This window comes from Micromesistius poutassou (assembly GCF_964030765.1).
Source record: "Micromesistius poutassou genome assembly, chromosome: 2".
NCBI classification, from domain to species: Eukaryota; Metazoa; Chordata; class Actinopteri; order Gadiformes; family Gadidae; genus Micromesistius; species Micromesistius poutassou.
This window is the reverse complement of record NC_140272.1, coordinates 23777322-23782321: the sequence shown is the minus strand read 5'-3', so window position 1 is coordinate 23782321 and position 5000 is coordinate 23777322. Positions and strand designations below refer to the sequence as shown.

General features: G+C 46.8%; 9 non-coding genes across 9 annotated transcripts in view; all 9 read left to right on the top strand.

The window, feature by feature from the left end:
- Positions 1 to 467: 467 nt before the first annotated feature.
- Positions 468 to 549, top strand: AC3HAE_009819 (transfer RNA serine (anticodon AGA)). The gene has a single exon. It is a non-coding gene; the product is annotated as a tRNA-Ser (tRNA).
- A 319-nt stretch (positions 550 to 868) lies between these two features.
- On the top strand, positions 869 to 940 carry AC3HAE_009817 (transfer RNA alanine (anticodon UGC)). The gene has a single exon. It is a non-coding gene; the product is annotated as a tRNA-Ala (tRNA).
- Positions 941 to 1071: 131 nt separating this feature from the next.
- Positions 1072 to 1153, top strand: AC3HAE_009816 (transfer RNA serine (anticodon AGA)). The gene has a single exon. It is a non-coding gene; the product is annotated as a tRNA-Ser (tRNA).
- Positions 1154 to 1840: 687 nt separating this feature from the next.
- On the top strand, positions 1841 to 1912 carry AC3HAE_009815 (transfer RNA alanine (anticodon CGC)). Its single transcript has one exon. It is a non-coding gene; the product is annotated as a tRNA-Ala (tRNA).
- A 789-nt stretch (positions 1913 to 2701) lies between these two features.
- AC3HAE_009814 (transfer RNA serine (anticodon AGA)) lies at positions 2702 to 2783 on the top strand. The gene has a single exon. It is a non-coding gene; the product is annotated as a tRNA-Ser (tRNA).
- Positions 2784 to 3102: 319 nt separating this feature from the next.
- On the top strand, positions 3103 to 3174 carry AC3HAE_009813 (transfer RNA alanine (anticodon UGC)). Its single transcript has one exon. It is a non-coding gene; the product is annotated as a tRNA-Ala (tRNA).
- A 131-nt stretch (positions 3175 to 3305) lies between these two features.
- On the top strand, positions 3306 to 3387 carry AC3HAE_009812 (transfer RNA serine (anticodon AGA)). The gene has a single exon. It is a non-coding gene; the product is annotated as a tRNA-Ser (tRNA).
- A 687-nt stretch (positions 3388 to 4074) lies between these two features.
- Positions 4075 to 4146, top strand: AC3HAE_009811 (transfer RNA alanine (anticodon CGC)). The gene has a single exon. It is a non-coding gene; the product is annotated as a tRNA-Ala (tRNA).
- A 789-nt stretch (positions 4147 to 4935) lies between these two features.
- The window catches only part of AC3HAE_009810 (transfer RNA serine (anticodon AGA)), an 82-nt gene continuing 17 nt past the window's right edge, over positions 4936 to 5000 (top strand). The window contains exon 1 of the tRNA in view: positions 4936 to 5000. This exon is cut by the window's right edge and continues 17 nt beyond it. This is a non-coding gene — a tRNA (tRNA-Ser).

Genomic DNA, 5000 nt, shown 5'->3' with positions numbered 1-5000 from the left:
TTAGATGCCAGTTCTGATGGCTTCACACATGAGCGGGTCGCGCTACATGAGACATATTTCATTGGTGTCTCAAGTGAACAAATCAAAAGTGGTACTGCGGCTTAGCTGGTCAAAGCACCTGTCTTGTAAATAGGACACCCTGGGTTCAACTCCCAGTCTCTATGAAATGTACGATACCCTAGTGCCAGTCGATGACCTATTTGTCCCTTCTATCGTTAAGCAAAGCTTCAGGAATCGGTTGTACAGATGTACGACTGAAGTAACACAAGGGATGTTTCTCAACGGCAGAGCGTATGCTTCTCATGTAGAAGGCCTGAGGTTCAATCCCTGCCATCTCCGAGATGTGATCCAAGCACGCTTCTGTCATGAATTGAAGACTATTTCAAAATTAGATCAAGCAACCTACCCTAAATGTTCCACACTCTTAGTGTTCGAGCAAGTCAGAGACTTGAAAGTGACGTCGGTGTGTTGTCGTGGCCGAGTGGTTAAGGCGATGGACTAGAAATCCATTGGGGTCTCCCCGCGCAGGTTCGAATCCTGCCGACAACGGTTGCACCTGTGCAACTTTTTCCATTCCCGAGTTCCGTCAACGCATGGCCACATCGTACGGTGACACTGCGTGAATTGAGTGCAAATATGTCAATCTTAGCACGTAGGAGGCGACATCTTCAATCCCTGGCCTTTTCTGGATGAGGTCCAAGCATCCAATGTTTTTAACACCATGCTCTCCCGACATGAGATGTTAATCTTCAAAGGTCTGATAGATCTGAAGACCAGTAGTTGTCATGTCCAAGTGCTGAATGCCATGGACGAGAAAACCCAAAGCGTCTCCTGACGCAGGTTTAAAATGTACTATCTTGTGTTGTAAGGGGATGTAGCTCAGTGGTAGAGCGCATGCTTTGCATGTATGAGGCCCCGGGTTCAATCCCCGGCATCTCCAATCCATTATCCACGAAAGTTTTGGCGAGCGGAAATTTGATCGAAATTAGGTCATGCAATTCTTTCCGCCACGAGAATGTTGCAGACTGCTACTGTTCGAACAACCGAGAGAATTGAAACTACACCGCATGTGTTGTCGTGGCCGAGTGGTTAAGGCGATGGACTAGAAATCCATTGGGGTCTCCCCGCGCAGGTTCGAATCCTGCCGTCAACGGTTGCAGGGTAATCAGTGCATAGGTTTCCATACGCTAGTGCTGTTTAACACGGTAATTTGAGAAGGGTGCAGTTATGCACCAAGTGCTGACGGCCACAGAAGGCAAAAACGTTTCTTGTGTCACGATGATTGAGGCCTGCTGACAGCTGTTGGCCAGTGCTTCCATCGGCAGGTACACAATTTCCCTACCCAGTGTTATGCCGTAGTGCCAGTCAATAACCTCATTTCTCCCTTGTATCGTTAAGCAAAGCTACATGTATCGCTTGCACACACGTACAATTGAAGTAATCGGCCCATCTGTACAGCTTCCCATGTAGGAGTGCTGAGGTCCGATCACTAAGATGTGATCAAAGCAAGCAGTTGTCAAGAGTGTAAGACTATTTCAAAATGTGATCACACAACCTCAAACGTTGCAGTCTATTACTGTTCGGACAACTGATAGAGTTGAGGTCGAAAAGCACCATTGTCCTGGCCAAGCGGTTAAGCTGATGCACTAGAAATCCATTGGATCCCCCTCTCCATGTTTGAATTCTGCCGCACCAGTTCACCACCTCTGCTACTAGCAGGCAGGCCAAGTATCTGCATCTCGCACTAGGATGGCCTAGTGCAAGTCAACCTATTGATTGGCTGTATCATTAAGCAAAGCTTCGGGTATTTATGGTAGAGATGTAGGCCAAAGAACAAAAAGGGGATGTAGCTCAGTGGTAGAGCGCATGCTTCGCATGTATGAGGCCCCGGGTTCAATCCCCGGCATCTCCACAATACAGGGAGAGAAAAACGACGTTTATGTCAGTTGTAGAGGTAAACAATTATCCGATCACGTGACATTGCTGAAATTTACTGTTTAATGAATGTTTAAACAGTAATGCGTTATGCTGTTTAAAGGATCAACAGAAACATGTCATGGTAGTGCAGGCCTCTTTCGTTGTATTCTCAATCGTTTGCTGAAGCATTTCTGTTGAACTGAGAGTGGTGCTGTGGCTTGGCTGGTCATAGTGACTGTCTAGTCAACAGAAGATGCAGGGTTCTAATCACAGCAGTACGTTGTGTTATGCAAGTACCCCACTCAATTGGAATCCCTTTAGATGCCAGTTCTGATGGCTTCACACATAAGCGGGTCGCGCTACATGAGACATATTTCATTGGTGTCTCAAGTGAACAAATCAAAAGTGGTACTGCGGCTTAGCTGGTCAAAGCACCTGTCTTGTAAATAGGACACCCTGGGTTCAACTCCCAGTCTCTATGAAATGTACGATACCCTAGTGCCAGTCGATGACCTATTTGTCCCTTCTATCGTTAAGCAAAGCTTCAGGAATCGGTTGTACAGATGTACGACTGAAGTAACACAAGGGATGTTTCTCAACGGCAGAGCGTATGCTTCTCATGTAGAAGGCCTGAGGTTCAATCCCTGCCATCTCCGAGATGTGATCCAAGCACGCTTCTGTCATGAATTGAAGACTATTTCAAAATTAGATCAAGCAACCTACCCTAAATGTTCCACACTCTTAGTGTTCGAGCAACTCAGAGACTGGAAACTGATGTCGGTGTGTTGTCGTGGCCGAGTGGTTAAGGCGATGGACTAGAAATCCATTGGGGTCTCCCCGCGCAGGTTCGAATCCTGCCGACAACGGTTGCACCTGTGCAACTTTTTCCATTCCCGAGTTCCGTCAACGCATGGCCACATCGTACGGTGACACTGCGTGAATTGAGTGCAAATATGTCAATCTTAGCACGTAGGAGGCGACATCTTCAATCCCTGGCCTTTTCTGGATGAGGTCCAAGCATCCAATGTTTTTAACACCATGCTCTCCCGACATGAGATGTTAATCTTCAAAGGTCTGATAGATCTGAAGACCAGTAGTTGTCATGTCCAAGTGCTGAATGCCATGGACGAGAAAACCCAAAGCGTCTCCTGACGCAGGTTTAAAATGTACTATCTTGTGTTGTAAGGGGATGTAGCTCAGTGGTAGAGCGCATGCTTTGCATGTATGAGGCCCCGGGTTCAATCCCCGGTATCTCCAATCCATTATCCACGAAAGTTTTGGCGAGCGGAAATTTGATCGAAATTAGGTCATGCAATTCTTTCCGCCACGAGAATGTTGCAGACTGCTACTGTTCGAACAACCGAGAGAATTGAAACTACACCGCATGTGTTGTCGTGGCCGAGTGGTTAAGGCGATGGACTAGAAATCCATTGGGGTCTCCCCGCGCAGGTTCGAATCCTGCCGTCAACGGTTGCAGGGTAATCAGTGCATAGGTTTCCATACGCTAGTGCTGTTTAACACGGTAATTTGAGAAGGGTGCAGTTATGCACCAAGTGCTGACGGCCACAGAAGGCAAAAACGTTTCTTGTGTCACGATGATTGAGGCCTGCTGACAGCTGTTGGCCAGTGCTTCCATCGGCAGGTACACAATTTCCCTACCCAGTGTTATGCCGTAGTGCCAGTCAATAACCGCATTTCTCCCTTGTATCGTTAAGCAAAGCTACATGTATCGCTTGCACACACGTACAATTGAAGTAATCGGCCCATCTGTACAGCTTCCCATGTAGGAGTGCTGAGGTCCGATCACTAAGATGTGATCAAAGCAAGCAGTTGTCAAGAGTGTAAGACTATTTCAAAATGTGATCACACAACCTCAAACGTTGCAGTCTATTACTGTTCGGACAACTGATAGAGTTGAGGTCGAAAAGCACCATTGTCCTGGCCAAGCGGTTAAGCTGATGCACTAGAAATCCATTGGATCCCCCTCTCCATGTTTGAATTCTGCCGCACCAGTTCACCACCTCTGCTACTAGCAGGCAGGCCAAGTATCTGCATCTCGCACTAGGATGGCCTAGTGCAAGTCAACCTATTGATTGGCTGTATCATTAAGCAAAGCTTCGGGTATTTATGGTAGAGATGTAGGCCAAAGAACAAAAAGGGGATGTAGCTCAGTGGTAGAGCGCATGCTTCGCATGTATGAGGCCCCGGGTTCAATCCCCGGCATCTCCACAATACAGGGAGAGAAAAACGACGTTTATGTCAGTTGTAGAGGTAAACAATTATCCGATCACGTGACATTGCTGAAATTTACTGTTTAATGAATGTTTAAACAGTAATGCGTTATGCTGTTTAAAGGATCAACAGAAACATGTCATGGTAGTGCAGGCCTCTTTCGTTGTATTCTCAATCGTTTGCTGAAGCATTTCTGTTGAACTGAGAGTGGTGCTGTGGCTTGGCTGGTCATAGTGACTGTCTAGTCAACAGAAGATGCAGGGTTCTAATCACAGCAGTACGTTGTGTTATGTAAGTACCCCACTCAATTGGAATCCCTTTAGATGCCAGTTCTGATGGCTTCACACATGAGCGGGTCGCGCTACATGAGACATATTTCATTGGTGTCTCAAGTGAACAAATCAAAAGTGGTACTGCGGCTTAGCTGGTCAAAGCACCTGTCTTGTAAATAGGACACCCTGGGTTCAACTCCCAGTCTCTATGAAATGTACGATACCCTAGTGCCAGTCGATGACCTATTTGTCCCTTCTATCGTTAAGCAAAGCTTCAGGAATCGGTTGTACAGATGTACGACTGAAGTAACACAAGGGATGTTTCTCAACGGCAGAGCGTATGCTTCTCATGTAGAAGGCCTGAGGTTCAATCCCTGCCATCTCCGAGATGTGATCCAAGCACGCTTCTGTCATGAATTGAAGACTATTTCAAAATTAGATCAAGCAACCTACCCTAAATGTTCCACACTCTTAGTGTTCGAGCAACTCAGAGACTTGAAAGTGACGTCGGTGTGTTGTCGTGGCCGAGTGGTTAAGGCGATGGACTAGAAATCCATTGGGGTCTCCCCGCGCAGGTTC